Source organism: Acyrthosiphon pisum, chromosome A2 (genome assembly GCF_005508785.2).
Source record: "Acyrthosiphon pisum isolate AL4f chromosome A2, pea_aphid_22Mar2018_4r6ur, whole genome shotgun sequence".
Lineage (NCBI taxonomy): Eukaryota > Metazoa > Arthropoda > Insecta > Hemiptera > Aphididae > Acyrthosiphon > Acyrthosiphon pisum.
Genome location: NC_042495.1, coordinates 88,422,224 through 88,444,560, shown reverse-complemented (window position 1 = coordinate 88,444,560; position 22,337 = coordinate 88,422,224). Strand labels below are relative to the sequence as shown.

At 31.6% G+C, this 22,337-nt stretch overlaps 1 protein-coding gene across 2 annotated transcripts in view; it reads left to right on the top strand.

Annotated features, from left to right (window-relative positions):
* LOC100159244 (leucine-rich repeats and immunoglobulin-like domains protein 2) overlaps nt 1-22,337 on the top strand; it is a 145,802-nt gene that overhangs the window by 50,470 nt on the left and 72,995 nt on the right. The window contains exon 1 of one of the 2 annotated variants that reach the window (XM_001943421.5): nt 21,409-21,906. The exons of the other annotated variant lie outside the window; for it this stretch is intronic. The gene's annotated coding sequence lies outside the window, so the exon portion shown is untranslated. Of the gene's footprint in view, nt 1-21,408; nt 21,907-22,337 lie in introns of those variants that run through there. 2 annotated transcript variants of the gene reach the window in all.

Here is a 22,337-nt window from a genome sequence, read left to right as displayed (position 1 = left end):
CTATGACATTTTCAGTATTCTTCTCCAGCACCATGTTTTAAACGTTTAGATTCATCTTCTTTCTGCTTTGAGTATCGTCCATGTTTCTGCTCCATATATTGCTATACTCCATACAAAACTCTTTATCAAAGCTATTCTGGTCTTAATACTGACAGTGTTTTCCTTGAGAAGGTGCTTCTTTTTGTAAAATGCTTGTTCTGCTTGTGCTACTCTGCACTTTATGTTCATTTTGCTTTTTTTATCATGTGTTAATTTGTTTCCTAAAAATGTGAAACATTGGACAGTTTCCAGTTTCTCATCTTCGATCATTATATTCAAAGTTAGTTCTTATTTACTGCATATTAGTATTTTAGTTTTGCTCTTGTTCATTTTCATTCCTCTTTGCAGCTATCGTTTATTTTTGTTAGCATGTTGCCTACATTTTCTTAACTTTCTACCACCATGGCTATGTCGTCTGCAAAACGCAACATTTGTATTAGCCTACAATTCACTCTTATTCTTCGAATACATTTTTCCTTTAGTTCTTTTTGTCCCAATCGACATCGTCAAAGGTTTTTTAAGGTCGATCAACGCCATATACATCGTTTCGTTTACTCTATACATATTTTCCATGATTGTCCTTGGACACAATATATTTTTAGATACCTACTGGTTTTTAACGAATGGGCGCGATGAAGTAGTAAATAATGTAAATAATTTTTAATCCTGTAAGATATAAACATGAACGCTCGTAGAATACAAAAGTTTTAAGTAAAAATTATTGTAGCTGCTGCAGGTTAAATATTTTACGCTTTAGGCATTGAAACTTTTTTTAAGAATAAAGATGATTAACATTTGAATGAAAAAAAATTCGAAAAGATAAAATAAGTTTTCTTTGTGAAACTAAAAATATTGTGTTGGCGAGATTTAAAAACATAAGTATAATAAACTATATAGATTTAAAGATAAATATCTATATATATAATAATATATTCTTTGTTACTCCCAAATATTCGATTGAGATTTAACAAATCGGAGAAATCACATTTTGCTATAATTACAATAATAATAATAATTGTATCTTATTGAACGAATCTACTATAATATAATATTTACACTTTAGAGTATATTTTGTTTTACCCTATAAAATCTGTTTATTTATTTTTTTTGTCTCATGTTATATTTATGATTACATATTAGAAAAAAAAAATTATACTGATAAGCTAATAGCAACTTATCAAAATTGAGCACATTAAATTTCTTACACATAAAATAGGTATCATTAAAACTTGGCGGATAAAAATAAAATAAATCTGATAATAATTATATTCAAGATTATTCTTATTTTGCTGAAATGAACAAGTAGCCCCCCCCCCCCCCATACCACGATTTTACAAGAAACTTAATATATAGTTAAAAAATATATAGTTGTTGTTAAAAAGCTGAAGTATCGTTATGACTTATAAAATGTTTTCTTTTTAATTTTGTTGCCAACTGTGATATTATTAACTAAATTATAGAACATATTTTATCGCAATTTGCTTTTAAAGTTATTTCTGTAAGTTTATGTTACATACCTACAACTTTGTACACAGATTTAGTATTACTCATTGTTATATAAATATAGATATTAGACATTTGATGTTATTTTTTCTAGTTTTCTAGTTTCAAGCTAAGGAAAGTTGTTGTTTTTTTATAGATTTAAAACAAAATTTTAACTTTCAAATATACTTAATAAATTAACCTATATTTGTGTCCAACATTATTTAGGTAGGTAGCTAAGGTAGATATAATACAATCAATAAGTGACCAACCATCGACTGCAGCGGTCGCGTGTGCTTAAGGCTCTTAGCAATGTGTATAAATTCAAAAAAGTATACGACATTGGCTAAGTATATTAAGTTCGTCGAAGTTGTAATAAAATTATACGGAACAGTCGAATATACCTATGTCGTATGTGTCCACTCAACGGTCATTATTACTAATTATTGTTGCCCATTGGTTACGAATCTAACGTATCATTTCACCTACCATATTATTAAAATGGTGACACAAAAATTTCCTTACTGTTTAAAAATGGTGAATACGATTTAAACACACTCGTCGTTTTTAAATACCTACTAAATAGTAATAAGTGCTCATTGGATATCCTGTATGTATTTTATTATAGAGCATTGTGTACATATTTTTATTTACATATTTTAATATTATCAAATTTCTTATATTGTGAGTTAAATAACTAGTATAATTCTATTTTTCGTTATAATAGTATTATGCAAGTATGTCTTAGAGAAGAATTAATTTTGGTTTGGAGATAAGCCTTGCACGTCGGGTTTTGTAAAGTAGGCCAACGCAACAATGCATTTAACAAAATTAAAAAGGCAAACCGTATAATCCCTTACAAAAAAAAAAAGAAAAAAATTAATAATGATCAAACTCCAAGTCACACACATAATGTTACTCCGGATTTCTGTACAACGCGCGCGTAGAGTAAAACCTATTAAACACTTTTTAAGACTTTACCGTAGTGCGAGTACAACAAATTAGTATATTATTATTATTTATTACGGTCTTATATAATAATATTGTTCCTATTTGCGCCTACTAATGCTACTTGTAACTAGGTAGGTACCTTTTAATTACCAAGTACAATGCGTACATGCGCCGCTCCGCACGGAATAACTCCATAAATCATATTGTTTTGCGGGTTTTTTTTTTTTTTTTTTGATGATAGATTAAATAAATTCTAAAAAACCCCGTGGGATAAAAAAATACCTCGTAAGTTGTATACTTACTCAAAATCATATCACATAATAATATTATATTACCTATTATTATTAAAAACTGATTACAATAATAATATGCGTCACGCGCGTGTGGCAGTAATATTTTTTCGGCATTAGCCCGTTAATCACGACTGCTGCTCGGTGACGAAAATAAACCACCCGACACAATTCATCACCTCAAAAGCACATTATACATTTATGATATATGTCTGTATGTGTGTGTATGTGTGTTATTGTGTGGCAAAAAATCATTATTATTCTTTTTTCATGGGATAACACAACACGCCCGCTGTGACCTACAACAGTCGTGTGTTATTATTATTATATATCATAGAAGTACATATAATATGCTACGTGTGTGTAGTACACTGTAAGTAGAAAAAGAGAAAAATACTGCGAAAAGACGTGAAAAATTGTCATCAAAACGCGCGCTGGAGCGGAGAACGGCACACGCCAAATCCCCAGGTGATCCCAGAGTATATTAATGTCGCATATGACCGAAATGTGTGTGGTGGGTACCAAGGTAAGTAAGTACGTGCACTTGTGTGTGTGTGTGTGTGTGTGTGTGAAACACTGAAACTCTTCGGGAGCCGCTAAACGTGACCCTCGCGTCTAGTATTTAGCAAAAGACTATACACCTTGGAATATTCACGGTGGCGTTTATGTCGTGCCAAATGTAACATTTTTCACCCTTCGTGCACTATACACATACGTGCATACTCACATACATACATGCACACCGACACACGCATACCTGCACATAAAAAAATATATATATATGATATGCCTAACCCATTACACGTGCCTATAACCGCAGCCAACTATCACACTATTATATATTATTATACACGTGCGCTGTCTCCACCCGGTCGTCGGGGTGCGCGCGTTGGTGTAAGTACTGCTATGACTATACAAATCGTATTATACCGTTTACCGGGTAACGAATATCGTACGTACATATATACATACGTGTATAAAGGCGTACACTATGCCCACCGCCGCCGCAAAAGTCACTACATATATTATATTTAGCCGCATGCTGGTCACGTACGCAGGACCTTAAACTCGCAACACGCCGTGCACCACAACCATGGTCCAGTGTGATCCATGCGCGAGTGTGTGTGTTCGGTAGGTCGAAATCCCGGCCGTCATCCATCAAGACCCGACCCGTTTATTAGGACGACTAATTAAAACAAAAACGGGGCGCACTCTGCTCCTGCGGGTATACTGCCCTGCCAGTGAATCCTACCTCTCCTCTTCCTCGTCCTCTTCGTCATCGTCATCGCCATCATCCCACTATTCCTCTTTATCCAACCGCAGCCAAATGCTCCTGCTCTTTATCCGGATCCCCGGATTTGCAGCCGACGCCATCACTGTAACTATTGTTTTTGCCGGGGCCTGTGGGTCAAGACACGCGTGTACCTACGTCTAAGCGCTTTAGAGACTACGTATGTGAAAAAAAAAATGAAGCCCAGAAATATAATAGACTAGAGAGGTATTTTAATATTACTTTTTATTCATATTAAAGTGATTAAACAACTAAAAATACGCCACGTGCATGATGTTTTGGCTAATAATATTCAACAAACGCATAGTAAAACGCCTGCAATGTGCCAGTCAGAGTGAATCAAAAAAATAGGGTATTTCTGACACATGATATTATGGTTTTATTTTAATAACATACCTATTTTATCTTTTTAAAACATTAATTATTTATGATTTTTTTTTTTTTTTTTTTTATAATTATTCGAGTTATTTTATATTTCTCTGAAAAGTACGCATTACTTCTTGTAGTTAAGGAATAAATTAAATGCAATACATGTACACAAAATATTCATACATTTTAAAAACCATTGAAAAGTATAGTTTAGAAAATATTCAACCCGTTGACCGCAAATCGCAAGGCCAAGAACAGTAGCCGACGTTGTCGAGTACCATTTTGGTAGTTTACGGCGTAACGCTATGAGTAAACCATTTCAAACTAAACATTTTCCCTCGAAGTGTTCGTTAACGTAATTATAACGGATGCCAAATATATGGGGCCTTTAATACACCAGCCAAAAGACAATGAACATTTTCGAATGGTACCTACCTTTGAACCGAGTCGGTAATTTAAAGTTGTATACAACTTTTCTACAGATCACTGAATTTATACTCTAAGTGAATTTGCGCACGGAACGTCTTCTGTTTACACGTCTCAACTTAACTAAACTGCATGTCTTCAGTATTTGAAACGTCGTTAAAAAATATATATATAATGCGATAATTCAACGCTGTCCAACATTATGAAATCAATTATAAAAGTCGTGGATAACAATCATGCAATTTCCCTCCAATCGTTTGATTGAAAAATTAAAAACGCACACTGTATAATAATATAGCCCACGCAGTGTCATTCAAAATAATAATTTATGGTCACGTATTTTGTTTTATCGATTGTATCGTGTACCGATGATGACGCATAGGTGGTAAAACGTGGATGCAAAAAGTCAGATTAACGGTTCGGGTCGGATATAGTATATTATTATAGTGGTGGGCGGGCGTGGCAAATCAAATTCCCAAGCGAAATAGTAAATCTTCTCGTTGGACACGTCACGTGTATAAATTATACTAGTAAATTATATTATTTGTTCCCCATCGAGGTGCACACGTAATATTATAGTACCTACGGTTAAATAATATATTATGTTAGTTTGTTTTTTATACGCCGAACGTCGGCGGATTCGTCGTCGAGCTCGTATAGAACAAAATGTATAGGTAGGTAACCAAAAGAAGAACGGGCATAGGTTTTTTTTAAAAATCCGTAGATTGGTTTAATAATGAAATGTTTCTCCCCTCAATTCTATCTATAGCAACTTCCTTCGATTCTTTATAGAATCCTTTCCCTGAAACTGCAGACTTAATCTGCTTCATATAGGATTGTCTTGGTCTTCCACTTCCTAGCTGTTTTCCCTTCGATTTTCCTTTCGATTATAGATGTTACTCACTAATATTGTTCCTTAGCCGGTTTCATTTATTTCTTCTTTCACTGAGTGTTTTTCGTATAGATTTCCTTATTCATTTGTTTTACAATACACATCTTCATTTGCCACTCATTCTGTCCATGAGCTCTTTAACGCCCTTCGCTAACACCCATTTTCGAATGCTTCAATTATTTTCCTATCAGCTTTCGAATTATCCACGATTTAGCTCCATGCAATGCTACACTCCATACCATTGTTTTTATATTTTTCTTATATTATAATGCTTAACGTTTTCGTGATGAATAGTATTTGCTTTTTGAAGAACACCAGATTAGCTAGTGCTGTTTTACAGCGTATATTTGACATATGGTAGGTTCTTTTCCCTTTCACTTGTCATTTAGCTTCCAAGTCTCCAAGGCAGTGGCGTGCAGATCCCTTTTTCCATGTGGGGCAAAGTTCATTTTTTTACACCCACCACCCACCCAAAACTAAAAGAACGCAGTAAAATGACACGTAGTAAAATAACATTTAAAAATTTAATTTTAGTAACTTAAGTTACTGTATAGTTATTGTATAATTCTTAACAAAAAATACCACACACACCCACCCCATTTTCAAGTGGGGCCTAGGCCCCATTTGTGTCTTGTCTGCACGCCACTGCTCCAAGGTATGTAAAAATTATTATTTTTTTCAGTTTGATATTGTCTATCGTTATAATATATTAGCGTCTAATTATTGTATGTTGTAAACTAGAATCTTTGTCTTGACTTTGGTAATTTGCATGTTATTATAGTCCCGTTTCAGTGTTTTGTCTAAGCTAAGTAGCGTCCTCTCTAAAATGTCTCCGCTATCTGCTGTCATTGCAATGTCGTCTGAAAAACGCAGCATCTGCACTAGTATTCCGTTTACTTTCATCCTCTTATAGTCTTATATTATATCTTTGGTATTTTAATGCTTCCTCAAGATGGATTAATGTAGGTAATAAATATTGCAACCTTATCTCAAACATTTTTGTATATCTACGTCTTCATATGCCTCATATTCTCTTTTAAATACCACTCAAGTAATACCTTAATACCGGCCAAATATACATTTCTATAATACCGTAACTATGTTATACGAACCGCATCGGTGGCGGCGCCTGCAGCAGGGGTGTCCCTAACCTTGATAATTGAATAGTTGTGAAAGATTTTCGATTTATGGTGACAATACGCAACATTTTTAAAAACCCATTATCATGGTTTGTGCTGGATGTGATCGTGATCTCATATAATAATTTAACAGTCTTCGCATAGATTATAATATAGGTTATAATATATGTATTGTTGACCCCCGCGGTGGTTAATTTAGAGCTAAACGCATTATAGTTGAAGTACACTCTTAAAATTAATAATTGAACTGTAAAAAAAGTTATATAACACATTGTGATGTACCGGTAGCAAACCTCCTATTTTATTGTATTATATTACAAATTCGCGACAATGTTTGCCAGATGCGGGCTATATTAAATCAACGGGTCTATTGTGTTCGGGGGTGGTTTTGAATTGCGTTTTTACCTTCAGGAAAATCAGCGGCAGACAAGGGGGTGGGTTACTGCGTCTTTTGAGGTGATGTGCTCCGGTTTCGTATTGTTCTTGACGGCGGCCGTGGTTATATGCACGGCGAGGAGGCACACGTAGGCGGGGAGGAGAGTCGGTACCACGGTCGTGGAGATATGGTAGAGGTGGCAAGACACATACGTGTGTGGAGCAAAGTTTTTATCGTAACAAAGTTTTATTAGACATCTCGGCAGAGTACGGTCGAGAGGTTAAAGATTTATTTAGTTTGTTGAGGAGGAGTGGGAGGAGGTGGGTGGAAGAAAGTTGAGACGGGAGACTGTCAGAGAGAGAGTGAATGATAGAGGGGGATAGAGTAATAAGGGGGGGGCGTGCGAACGACAAACAAAAGGGAGGAAACCAAAGGATGGTAGTGATCGGTTGGGGGATGACGGTCGCGGTAGTATAGGTATCTAAAAAGCCCCGAGATTGACTGATTGCTGTTTAGGCCATGTGTTAAGCGCGTTTTGGGTGGAACAACGCCCGCACACAGCATTAATTACTACCCGCCAGCTAGCAAATCCCACCGATACATTATTATACCGTAGTTGTATATTTTGAGTGTGTAGTTTTACGCGTATACATACCTACCTTAACACAAGGTGGTTTATTTCGGTCAAAGCGACAAACGCCGATTGTTCATTTGTTATATAACCGTTTGAAGTTTCGGTTGTTGTTGGTAGCGAGTTTACTAAGGTACTAACCTTAAAACAGAGTTTATAACGAATATAACGTTGTATTATATTATAAGTAACGTACGCGCATATATCCTACCGTGGTATAAAATAAAACGATTAACCGTTGGTCCGATTTCCAACGCTTACATGGTAGGTATAATATTATTATGTAATATTATATTATTCCATTGGCTATGTACATCATAAAACAACAATCAACGATGTTTGATCCCTCCAAGATGATAAAGCCACAAACAAAATACCGTAAGTCACCTACCAAAATAAATTAGACACGAATTAATCGTCTCGATGAATAAACACATCGGGAACTTCAATCGTGTACCTGTTGGAGGGATTTGAACGTCCCACGGGCAAATATAAAGAAAGTTGTCGTGGATTATTTTCCAAGAATAAAAATAAAAATCGCTTTTCCACGGATTCAAGCCTTTGCATGCACCCTATATACCAGCTGCATAAACGCGTGTCTCGTGTCTATAATATTGGCGGCGTCGGTAAACAGTGGCATAGCCAGGATTTTGAATTGTGGGCGGGAGGGTTGCGGTGAATAAAATATACTTCATAAAATTATCGTTCGTATTTAGTTTTACTTAGTCACGATTTAATAATTAGTTTTTAAAATTGTATTATAACTTTAGTCGAAAAAATGTTTAATTATTAATAATTATTTTGCCAATAGTCCAATAGCTGAAGATAATATTATAACATCTGAAGTCTTGAGAGTTTTACTACCCGCAAAATTTGTACAACATTTTGGAGCTTGAGTTTTCATTAAAACCAGTCCATTGAAAACTCTCCTCGGTCATTATTGATCGGAGAGTTTAGAATTACAAATTTCGTAGTTTTTGCATGAACTTTTATGATATAGACGACCGAGACGCCTCCCTCCGTTCTCTCTGATGAACATGAGCCCCTCAGATCCCTCTCCCCTCTCTAACCGTTGGTACGCTACTATAGGTAGAAATAATATATTATTAAATGCTAATACTCGCACAGAGTGTTACCGGTGTACGTAAATAGGACGCCTCGCTGTCCGTTGCCATAAATGGTCTGGGAAAAGCGTTTTTTGAACTCAGGCTACAGTCATAGCCGAGAAACACAAAAGACAATATCTTCTGTACCATAGTGTTTTTTGAGCTATTTAGGAATTAAGTTTGAAGAACATAAGAATAACAGATTATATCGTATTAATGCGACATAAAAAAACAATAAGACTCTTAAATATTTATAGTTATTCATAAGTTTAAATAAATAAATACATATATTATATATATATTGTCGTACGTCTTATTGTGTGTACATTTTTGGTGTCTCGACTAATAATAGCTGTTATAGAAATAGTTGTTTTTCGCGCGAAACCGTCCATACAATCTTGTACTTAAGTCTGTATATACTGACTGACATTAGACCACGTCTTGTTAGTTGCCTATTTAATTAGTACATAAATATAATATTTAAGATTTTTAATTTTAATTTTTCTCAACATTTCGTTCAAACTGCTTATAGACAAAAAAAAATCCTTTGAAAATCGCGTACCTTGATACGAAGTTGATGTATGAAGCATTGTCGTTTTCCGTTTTGTTGCAGGTGCGTATGTGTACTATACAAGTCACTCGTATAAACCTCGTCCACGTGTGTGTAGCGAATTTTTGCGAAAACAAACTTTTAGAAAGATTTATATGCGCTAAACATACACATATAATAATAATATAGAGAATATGTATATAATAAAATAGTGACTGAAAAACTTGATTTCGCGTTTATATATTGCGCACTACGTTTTTCAAATATAATTTTTAACAACTTGGGTTACGTCGGATCAATAATATAATACATATCCACCTTTTCCTCCTCGTGAACCGTATTCTATAATCGTCGAAAAATAATATCTGTCTAGTGACTGGTAAGACCATAGCGATGGTGGCGTGTTTGTATTTCGTTGCTGTGAAAATACTCACCAAATTGGGAGAATTGTTCACCCATATTTTACTAGCGGATGTAATACGACGACAACGATCGTTGTAAACTAAGTTCGCATTATTTTTCAGATAAAACAAGAACATTACAAAAAAGGAACAAAAAATGCACAAAAAATTATTATCCAAAGTTGCTCGTTTTCTCGAAAATATTTTAACTAAGGTACTCAAGACTTGAATATAATTTTAACTACCTATACAAACAGCTTTTTAAAAGTCTTTAAATCAAAAAATCGAGTGTGACTTTATTGTTAATACATTTTATTATATTATTACACCATTAAAATCGAATAGCATTTTCCCGGTGACCTATTACATGAGATAATATTATTATTCTCAAATTTAAACACAATGTATGCAAAATGTTTCAATACCCATATCAAGGTTGTGGTTTTCGAATAACAGAACCACAACTCAGATACGTCTTAAACAATAATCCATACTCTCAATATCGTTTATATTTTATAAAATGTGTCCTGATTATCACTCGGTTTTGATTAAGGGCATTGCGAATGGACAGTTTTTAAGGACTTCAAAATGGCCAATTTTTAAATCATTTGTCCGCGGGTATTGTAAATGTGTCTGTAGTGTCACTAAGTGATCATTAGTGTGTGTGACTGTGTGTAAATAAAATAGCTAAGCGCACGTGCACGTGTATGTCGACATCTCAGCAGCACTATTAACACACTAATATAACAAATGTGAATTTTATGGAGACACTGAAACTTAGTTTCGTACTTTCGACAATATACATTGCAGAGTGACATTATAGTATAGTAAAAATCAAAGAGAAGAAGTTTATATAGGCATGTGTATGAGTCGACTTTCAATATTTTCTTTTCAATGGCCAATATTTAGTTCTAAAACTTGTGATATTTTACTTTTTGAATTTTAAATTATTGAGTATAGTAATTAAAAATATCAAAATTGACTTTTATACTGGCACAGATTAAATTGTATTCTACAATATTGATAATACAAAGGTTTTTATTATGAAACCGCTCAATAAACCATATTATTGGGAATACAAAAATTGATTTTCGTAGAATTTTCCCATACTATTGATATATGTTACTGTGTGTAAATAAAATAGCAGAGCGTTGCGCACGTGAACAGTAAACAATTTTTTGCTCAATTATTTATTTGTATATACTTTTTTTCAATTCTACCGATGGACCTGAAAACGCGATAAGATTACTGAGAACTGATTTGAATACGTCTACTCCAAGTCGATCAGGCCACATTTTATGATTTTTAATTTAATTTTCTAATGATCAACATTTAAAATGTCGTAAATTTTAAATATTCAAACATAATGTGTAGTAGAAAGGAGCAACATTTAAAATAAGTGGCTTGATGGATCTCAATTAGACATATTAATGAATTAAAATTAGTTTTCAAAAGTATCATCACGTTATCAGGTCCATTAATATGATTGACAAAAGATTAAAATAATTTTTCATTTGCAATCCTTTTAATATTACCCTTATGTTGTACGAAATGTGTAATCATAATTTTATATTCATAATTTTTAATTTGATGAGTGTGGGCGAGTGTGTGTTTTCAATAATAATATGTTAAGACATGAATACAACCATACATTATAAATTGAACAAGTTGGGAAAACTCACTCTTCGAGGGGCGTGCTAAATTCTCGGTTTCTAAATAAATTTTAATACAACGCAATAATTTCATGTACAATTTAAAAATAATTTGGAAGTTAACCTTTATATTTCGATACCTATTTTCTAATATTGGCTAGTATGAATCTATAATAAATACTTATATTTTAATATTTTTTTATTTACTGCCTAGTGTGAATTAGTATGCGTCTATTCAACTGTTACATTAAAATATTTATTTAAAATTAACATATTTAAAAACATCTATATTTCTAGTTTTTTTGTTTTAAATTATTAGTACTTATATTAAAATTTTTGAAAAATGAATATCAACAATCATAACTATGTACCGATAACTATAACAGACGGATGGGCGGACAAAACGGTGATAAAGGGTATTCTAAACACTGGGAGTTGTTTTATTTTCAGTTATTTCTTGTTTTTTTTAATCCTTTTAAAACAATTTCGTATTGATCGCAAGGCCATTGTATATAGAAGTGAAATTATAAATAAAAAAAAGTTAATTAAACCAACTAAGTATAGTTATTATTTCAAGCATTTCAGAAAATTACAATGTAAAATGATTAAACAACACTCGAAAAGGTTTTGATAAAATGTAACCATTGTGTGGCGTTGTTCCGGCAAACTTATAAATCGTTTTAATGTTAAGTCTGACCTAAAACACTGCGAAAGTACCTACGGTCGCTACAGTGCCCGTTTAATGCATAACCTTTTCCGTCCTGTCACCTAACATAATTGAGATATGTAGTGCCTACTGCCTACTTCTTCTTTTATTGAAGTCAATGTTTCTCGCGGGAACAAACTATGGAATAACTCTCATGTAGGTACATTATTCCGAATGACCTACACGCGGTTTTGTCCGGACGCGGCGACTATAAAACGTACCTATTCGGATCGTTTATTCGGATTTGTTTGAATCAGGACCGTCGTACCTATACGATCCTGTACTATAAATTTTAAAATTTAATCAAATGTCTACTACGTAGTTAGGCGTGTGTAATTCAATCGGCATATATCGGCAGATATATTGTTTAATATTTGTTAAAGTGCAGCCCCAGGTACAATATAAGGAAATCGTTATGAAATTAAAATTATTAAAATCGCAAGGACTTAATAATAATCAATACAGACACGTAAAAACAACCGAATTGATAAAACGAGAAGTATTCGACTCGAATTATGAATCGCCGCAGTGCTATATTTAAATTCTGTTTTTTAACTTCTTATAAGCCCGCTCGGTGATATTTCCATTTGCAGATTTATGAAATTCATAATAGTATGACAAATAAATTATTTTAAGATCAAAAAAGTTTAAAGTAGAGGGAAAAGATATAATAAATTAAAGATCGACGATAGAATAAAGGTCTTCTGAAGGAAATAAAAATACAATTTAAATATTTTAAATGTACAGTTTGATTAATATTATTATTATTTTTTTTTATTTTTTTTTTTTTGAATTAACATACAGAATCTTTCTTCTGTCAATGTCGCTGAATCACTAATTTTGATAACTTCAAAGAGACAATTCAATTATGAACTGTTATGAATATTGAATATTGAATTCTTCAAGACGTACTTTTGCATTTAAATGTTTGTAATCCATATTACATTGTCCATACCAGTAAATTATATTTTCATTTTGAAAACAAAAAAAAAATGTATAGAATATGATATATTTATTTAAGGTCATAAAATGTTATTATGAATTAAATAAATAAAAAAATGTATTTATGTTATAAATATTGTCGAAATGAATATTTTCCATTAAGATTGATTAAGCAAAATATTATTAAGTTTACCAACTCAAATTTTCTGAAAGCCATTTTCAATCTAAAAAATACAACTTTGAATCAGATAAAATGTATTTTTTTTTTCGATCTGATTATTATCTTAATTATTTAGATGTGTTGTACCTAGCCACCTAGGTATACATAATATCTCGTAGATTATTTTTTGTTTAGGCTTAAGAATAGTGTTGTAAAATGAACTGTGCAGAAAAACTATACCTAGGTACCTACTAAAATTATATTTTTATTAAAAACTATTACGTTTCACGCAAGTCTAAATCGTTATAATACTATTCAGATAAAATCTTATAATTTGTTCGATTTTAAATATTATAAAGAGTCACTTGTAGCGCATTATAATAGTGTCATTCACAATATTACGCGTGCAGTGGCTATTATCTATATTCGTTGTCCAGTGACATTGGGTCTATTATATTATTATACGATCATAGGCAAGCATAATATAATAAAATAATATTTCCCTGCTCTGATTTTGCTGTATATAATATCCGCTTTGGCAAATATTCAATGAGCTTTTAGATTGTGGCTGTGCGCTGTCAGCGTAATTTGCTTTCCGCACTGATGAAATTTAAACCCCGCGCAACTCTGATCTCTGGTACATTAGCTCCAGACACAACACAATACGTGTAAAATAACGTTCTGAAATAAACGCAAAATGTTCGCTTGCCGTTTCGGTTTACTTCGTGATGTGGTTTTGTGTGATATTATGGGTTTATACAATATTATTATGTTTATAATTATTTCGTGCGGTATACGGGAATTTTTTATTTACCGTTATGCTGGGTAATAGTGTTTAAATACTAAAATCACTTGTGGGATTCGTATATATAGTCAATGTATAAACTTGCGTGGATGTGGATTATTATTATTCCATTAATACACGAGTTGGAAGTAATAAATTATTTATTTAATTTTAACCGATGTATAGTTTTAGTATAAAAAAAATAAATACACACAAATGTCAAATCTCGATTTCACTGTCAATTTAATCTTTGAACAAAAGTATAGCCTTGTACTAATGTGAAAATTTTCAAAAATGTTAGACCATATCGTTTTTGAGTGAGGAACCTACCTACAATAACCTATATTTTGAATAAATGCGTTAAAATAAAATACACTTTGCTTTTGAAAATCTGTTATTTACCGTCATTGCACTAACATATATTATATACATCGAAAACACTTACCTTTAAAATAAAATAAAAACGAGAAAAACCGAGTGCCATTGAGAAACGAATATCGTCCAACTAGAGAGAGGAATCAGATACAAAAACGATGCTAAGTGCCACTCACTTATTGTTTGAAAAGCAGTAGAAACTGAACAAAAATTATTCACAAAATATTAAAAAGTCGTAATTCTGTATATATTTCATTAAAATAATTTGAAAACTTAAAAATGGAGGTATGTTATACTTTTAATTAAACATGCCTAGTAACTCTTGAAAGGTTCTTAAGAAAATAAATACAACTTGGCTACCTACTGAAAGAAAAAAATGTGGATGTATAAAAAACGAATAGTACCTAGTATTATATAAATTAGATAAAGGTTTTAACAATTATAAATAATTTTTATTTGCTTAATATAATAAATTATATTTTAGAGCAAAACATTTAACAAAAATGTGTAAAATAATTTTATAAATTTTTCTGAAAATAAAAATAATAATTATGTTGACATACCTAATACTAATTTTTAATTACTATCGTTAATTAACCTATAAAAATATTTCAAGTTGAATTTATTATTTTACTTAGAAATTTAAGGGACGGTAAATTCTTATTAAATATTAATACTAAATGTAACCTAATTTCCAGTGTAATTTTTTTTTCTAAAATGAGTCAGTAATAATACGTCATTTAATCATTATTCTTTATTTGAATGGAAAAAAGGTTTTTAATTACTATACCTTTTCATTTTAACACAATTATAATAAATAGGTATATGTGTGTACAGACGTACAGCAAAAAAAAAGTTTTGTTAAAAAGAGAGACAGAGTTAACATTATTAAAACAATAAAAGCTTTTAAAATGTACACACAGCCACATTAAATATTCATTTTATGCATACAGTTTTTGACCATAAACAATTTATTTTAATAAGTTAAGTTTAAGGATGTGTTTTGACATTTACATTATCAGAAACAAGTAGCGAGTACCTATTCTTACAGTAGCCGTCATAAATATTATTAAAATATGTCAAAATACAAAATGAGTTATATAACTGGTATACAACACATAATTTAAATTTCTCTCCAATGTCCGTACGTTGCACTCTTGCACTATCATTTTTTTTACAAATATTAAACGTGCATAAAGAATAATAATAATATTATACACTTTGATGATACTGAAATTTGTATAATAAATAGTTACTACATAAAATAACCACTGTTTTCATTTTATTATTTTCGAATGTTATGCTTAAATCAAACTATCATTTTTTTAACGAATATTAAACGTGCATAAAGAATAATAATAATAATAATAATAATAATATACACTTCGATGATACTGAAATTTTTATAATAAATAGTTACTACATATAATATTATTAACACTGTTTTCATTTTATTCTTTTCAAATGTTATGCTTATGTCAAACTCATAGACATTTAAAACAACTAGATAGCCGACTACAGGATAATATTGAAGTCAACCGCCATATGCCAACAGGACAATGTTTACAAAATCGCATGATTGATATTATTGATATATATTGATTTATTATCAGATATCAGTGTCTTATCTATTGAGTTATTAAGTAAATATTGCCTTGTTGGCATATGGCAGCCCGACTTCAACATTCTTATGGCAATGTAATATATAGTCGGCTATCTAGTTGTTTTATATATCTATGGTCAAACTATAATTTTTTTTAACGAATATTAAACGTACATAAAAAAAAAATAATAATAATAATAATATATACTTCGATGATACTGACATTTTTATAATAAATAGTTACTACATAATATAACCACTGTTCTCATTTTATTCTTTTCGAATGTTATGCTTATGTCAAACCTCGTTACACTAATGCTATCTTTCTGTCCGATCGGAGATTTAATCACAATTTATAAATGTTTTCTTTTGCCATCCAACTAAGCCGATTACACTCTACTTAGGAGTAAATGATTTCAATAACTAGAGTTCAGCTTTAAAAGATCCCCTGGAGTGGTGATTAAGTCACGGTGACTTTCGTAGAATGGACGACCAATCGCACAATATGATTCATAGAAATATTTATCCTGCAATTATACAATTCATCGATAATTTATCTTTATATTAAAATGGTGTTTAAAGACCGATTAGAATACGGCCAGTGTTATTAACCGTGTCACATACAAAACTATATAAGGCTAAAACATATTAGCAATTTAGTTTATATTATAACACTTAATAGAAACAGTTTATGCAGGAAAAAACTGGAACCCTGACACATCCTGATTCATCTGCGCAACATTTATATTCATACGTAATATTGGATATTTCTTTTGGTATTTATTTATTTATCAAACAGTATATTTTGATAAAATGTAGGTACATTTCATGGATTAGGTATAATATGTTTTATGGTTTCAAAAACATGAATAAAAGATGTTGTCAATTTGTGATGATACATCAATTATATCTATATTGTAGTTCTTTTGTGTTTTACGCTATCAATTAGTTTTTTTAATCAAGCAAAAAAAAGAGATACAATCCATATTCAACAGTAAAGTGGATGTATATATATATATTTTTCTTAATATCTGTAGGCCAAAAAAACAACATATTTTCACATCATATTACTATGTAATTTTAGATATTTTAAAATAATTTGTACCAATAATGCAGTAATATATACAATCAAGTTAATATAGATACATATTATTTTAATATGTCTACTCTCAAAATGCCTGGAAAATTATTTTAACTTACGTTCTGAAATTTAAATGCATATTTGACCGTTTTGAAGATGATACATTTTTAAACAAATCGACCAGTGGTTAATAATTTGTCACTAGACATTATACGTGGCTTATACAACAAAAAAAGTCACTCTAATGTCGAAGACAGACAAATAAGATGATATCATATACTTTGCGATATTATTATATTCCAAGTATATTATTATTATTAGAATTCTCTATGGTGTATTTGAAGTTGACCATGTAGGAATTCCTCATTTTCATTTTTTTTTTTTATATATAAAACTATTATAATTTAACAGTGATGGGAAAGAATGAGTTCATAAGAACGCGTTCAAATTATGTGAACTTGCAGATATGAACGAGTTCGATTTTCAAGAAATGAACTTGAACGTGAACTAAGTTCTTATTAATTATGATTTTGAACGTTTTGGTTTCGTTCATTGACAATTTAATTTTAATAGAACAGGCGATAGGATAACGTTTTGAAATGTCTTGTAGCCGATCAGATTCCTTCTCAAGAATCAAAAGATATAATTTGTTCTTAATTTTGTTTATTTTTAGTTTGGATATTTATTTTTGCCCTGAAATCACAACGCCGTACCGTTGATCGCCGATAAGAATAGTTGGTATACCATTTATGGTATATTATTATAATTCTGTTGTAACTTGACATAATACCATAAAGTGTGATTTTGTTTTCGTTTATTACTCAACATTATTTTAACCACTACTCTATAATTGTTATTTTCAATTACTAATAAAAAATACGAACTAAAATTTAAACTAGTTCATATTTAATGTCTTGAACTTGAACTAATTCATTTTTAGAAAGAACTTTCCCATCGCTGTAATTTAATTATTTGAAATAATAACTATGTCATTATTCTTATTTATTCATTTTTATAATATGCACCCGACATACCAATATATACCTACGATAAAGCATTTAATGTACCGTCTATATTATATAAAATATATACTTAATACAGTGAAACTTTCATTTAACGTAATTTTTTGTTAACGAAACATTTTTAAGAACCTCAACCAAATTAGAACCGAATTTATTTAATTCTATTCAACGAATTTCTTTATAATACGAATTTCTTTTGTTGCCCGTTGAGACTACGTAGTATGGAAGTTCCACTGTATAATAAATACATTCAATTACATGATTTAATTATGTTTTTATTTATTTACTCGAATGGGAGCATCTCTGCAAATGGAGTTGACCTTTACGTAAATTAACTGTAAAAAGTTTTTAATTCGACAATTAAGAAAAATATATTTTGCATCAACTCATAGGTACATATACAATAAATAAGACTTAACATAATACGACTTAATCGGAACAGTATTATTTAAATTACTCTTAAAATTTGTATAGATACAGATAATTGATTTATTTTTTAAAATTAAGTATTTTATTTAATATGAAGGTACTTATGTAGTTATATGGTTATAGGTTATCGCTATTTTGTGGAAAATAAAAAGGTACCTATAAAGTTTCACTGCGCAAGGAATAATATATTATCGTCTGAGCACTACCGAATGCCAAAATATATGGAACACGACCGAGCAGTGTTATCGTAGAACGGTGCTTAACCATCATACGATCAATAATCAAGATAATATTATAATAATATATAACGTCTACAGTAATTAATTTAAATTGTGATTATGTCAATGAAAGGACTCCGATGTCTATCTACGTGGTATTATATTATTTTTTGAACCTAGAGGTATATTCTAGTGCGTTACCTAGGTACCTAATAGTATATTATTTTATAACGATGTGTCGTTTTATGTTGTTAACGAAAAGCTGCTAATGAAAACAAACTGTATAATATTATTATGTGTTTGCTTAACGTCGACACTAGTTTATTCGAAATGTATAATATAACTGTGAGAACTCGCACGCGTGATGAGGTCGAATACTATACGAGTGGAATAGTAGGTTAGGTATACGAGTTGAATATCTAATATTATGTTTTGAATCGCGAAGGTGGAAAACCCGTATAATATAACATTTTAATAATAAATACAATAATAATAATATACGGGTACCTAATACATAACAGTATTCAGTGCTAGGGGAGGACGCAGAAAGACAGAAATCCTTTTCAATTGTTTTATATTTTGAGTGCACCCCTTCTAATTATTTTTATTATAACGGGAGGACAGAACGTTTTATTTGTTAAAATATTATTGTAATTTTGTAATTATTATTTCATTAGGTTGTACATATTCAATAAGATATTAAAATTCAATTTAGGGCCGTTCTTACAATGCCCGGTAAAGTGTCAGTTAACGCTAATAGACAGATTTTTTTACCGGCAGAATTCGGCCGGTTAAGTATCGGTTAACTTTAACCGGACATTGTAAGAACGGCCCTTAATGATTTTCTTATGATAATTGATAACTCGATCAAAAGCACATACTAAGATATAAATATAATATCTTAGCCGGTTGTCAAAGTTTTTTATCTATTTATCATTATTAGTGACCGTTAATTTTTATTTTAATAAATGACAAGTAAAATAATATTTATTGTAATTGGTGATAAATGCTACTGTATTGGTGTATTATATATTTCAACTACCTATTGTTGAAGATGGAAGGTTTGGTGGGTAGCTAGTTTGAGTTTAATCATTATAAGGAACGCTAATTTTTTTCAAATCTGAGAGTCTTCTTTCTTTTATTTTTCCAATTTGAGCACTGAATTAATATTATGTGGTTCATGAGCCCGTGAGCGCAGGCAGGTAAGCAAAAAGGTCATCGTCGCCGAAAATAAAAAACCCTATGATAAAATATCTAATGTGCTTTTAAAACTTGATAAAAAAAAAAAACGAAAAAAGTTACGAATCCGAAAAAGTTATACTCGCTGTGCAGGACACGTACACCACACAAGCGTTTACTATCGCTTAAGTTGGGCTTTACGAATCCACTCATTGCGCTAACAATATAATATAATATATATATCGCACGTTGTCGTCGTAGCGTCGGTATACGATAATAATGGTAAAAAAGCGTTATCGCCCTATTATATATATATAGGTACATTTGACACGTTTAGTTTTCTCCCTTTTTCCTCTTCTTGTCAAACGATCAGGTGGTTGCGATTGAACGGATTGAACGCGACTGCGTGTTTTTCGCCGCGTCCAAAAAGTTTGAAATCCCTAGCTTTATCTGCAGTGGGGATCAAACTCACACTGCACACACGCGCAGGCGCGACGACGATCAAACGGATAACACAACGTCATACATGGTAAATCGATCTTTGACCATGGTAGTGGTAGTCCCTACGCGTTGTCGCCACAGATATAATATATTATTTAAATGTTATAATTCGACTAGATAGCCGACTTCCCGTACAACCGCATCGCAATGTTTAGAAGCCCGGAAAATGGCCGACTTTTCTTATCAAACGCGTTTATTCTTTTTTCGTTCGCCAAATATTGTTCTGCACAAATGTTTATCGTCGAATACCCGAATAACGAGTTTAACGAGTGACTTACTCGGAGTAAGACTTAGCAGTACTGTAATAATTATATTAAAATATATACAGATCCAAAAATTTCAAATTTTGTGAGAAATTAAATTCGGCTTCCGGTATACCTATTACTCATTAGATACTTGCTTATTCAAAAATACTGATGAGAATAATTTTTCAATAATACTTAATATCCCTTAAATCCTTTATCTTATTCAAAATATGTACTTGTACAAAAAATCTTATAAACACAGTTTTAAACCGAATTCGGTGTTCGCCAATAGTAGTAAATGTTGTCTGTGCATTCTGTTCCAAATACTTTTTTTTTAAATGTTTCATCCAAGTATATGGAGTACTTATTCATATATCATAATAATATTTTATGAACTAGCGGTAGGTACCTATTCAATAACGAAAATGTGACCCTCGATCTGAGTGTAGTGTGTCGGAAACGATATGTGGTATCTAAATGGAAACATGAATAGGCCACCGTGTACAGGAAATGTATCGTTAACGCGTTCGGAATTAACACCGTTGCCACCGCCATAATATCAGACGACATAATAATATTATCTATTCGGCGGTGATTGTGCGCGTGAGTCGTCGCGTCCTTCGTCTTCTGCGACGTATAATATTTCGTTCTTTCGTCCACATTTCCACAATTTTCGGGCCGTTCGATTATAAATATTATAATATACCGCCATATTATATTGTACAATACTATGATATTATAACATGATTTTCTGGTTGGCTGTTCGCTACGAATAAAAATTGATAAAAATCGTTTTAAATACTACGATAGTAATTTCACGTATGCGATTTGCGCCGCGTCGTCGGATCGATTTCGGTATATTATTTTTTTATATTATCACACAGCATAATATAATAACATAGTGTAATGATATCTCCGCTGTCCTCGTTGTCGGATCACCATCGCCTCGGTAGTAGCCGCCGAAAGTGACGCCCGGAAACTCTCTCGAACATGGACGATAATAATATTGTCGTTGTTCCGGCCGTCGCCCGCCGCCGCCACCGCCGTCGTGTCATCAACTACGCAGGTGAGTTTCGCGATCGCGATGTCGGCAGAAAATTCGTCGTCGTCGAAAAATTGTACTATTCTATTTCAGAGGGGGGAAAAATCGATGAAAACGCATCAACGTCTTGCGCTGGAAAAAAGAAATCCGAAAAGTGGAATGATAGATGTACCCATAATAATATTATTATAATATAGAACCGACAGACAGACATGTCCCGCGACGATAAATCTATCAAACAACGATCGTACAATAATATTATGGCTCTGGCACGGATTTATATTTCTTTTAAGTTTTCCTATGCATAATTTCAAGCTAATAACTACAGTTTTACATATTAATCATTATGATAATATTTTATATTAATTGCATATTAAAGTGATAATAAATTATTGGCATACTGTTTTCAAAATTCAATAAAAGTAGAAAATTATATTTTGTGGAGTAGAAAATTC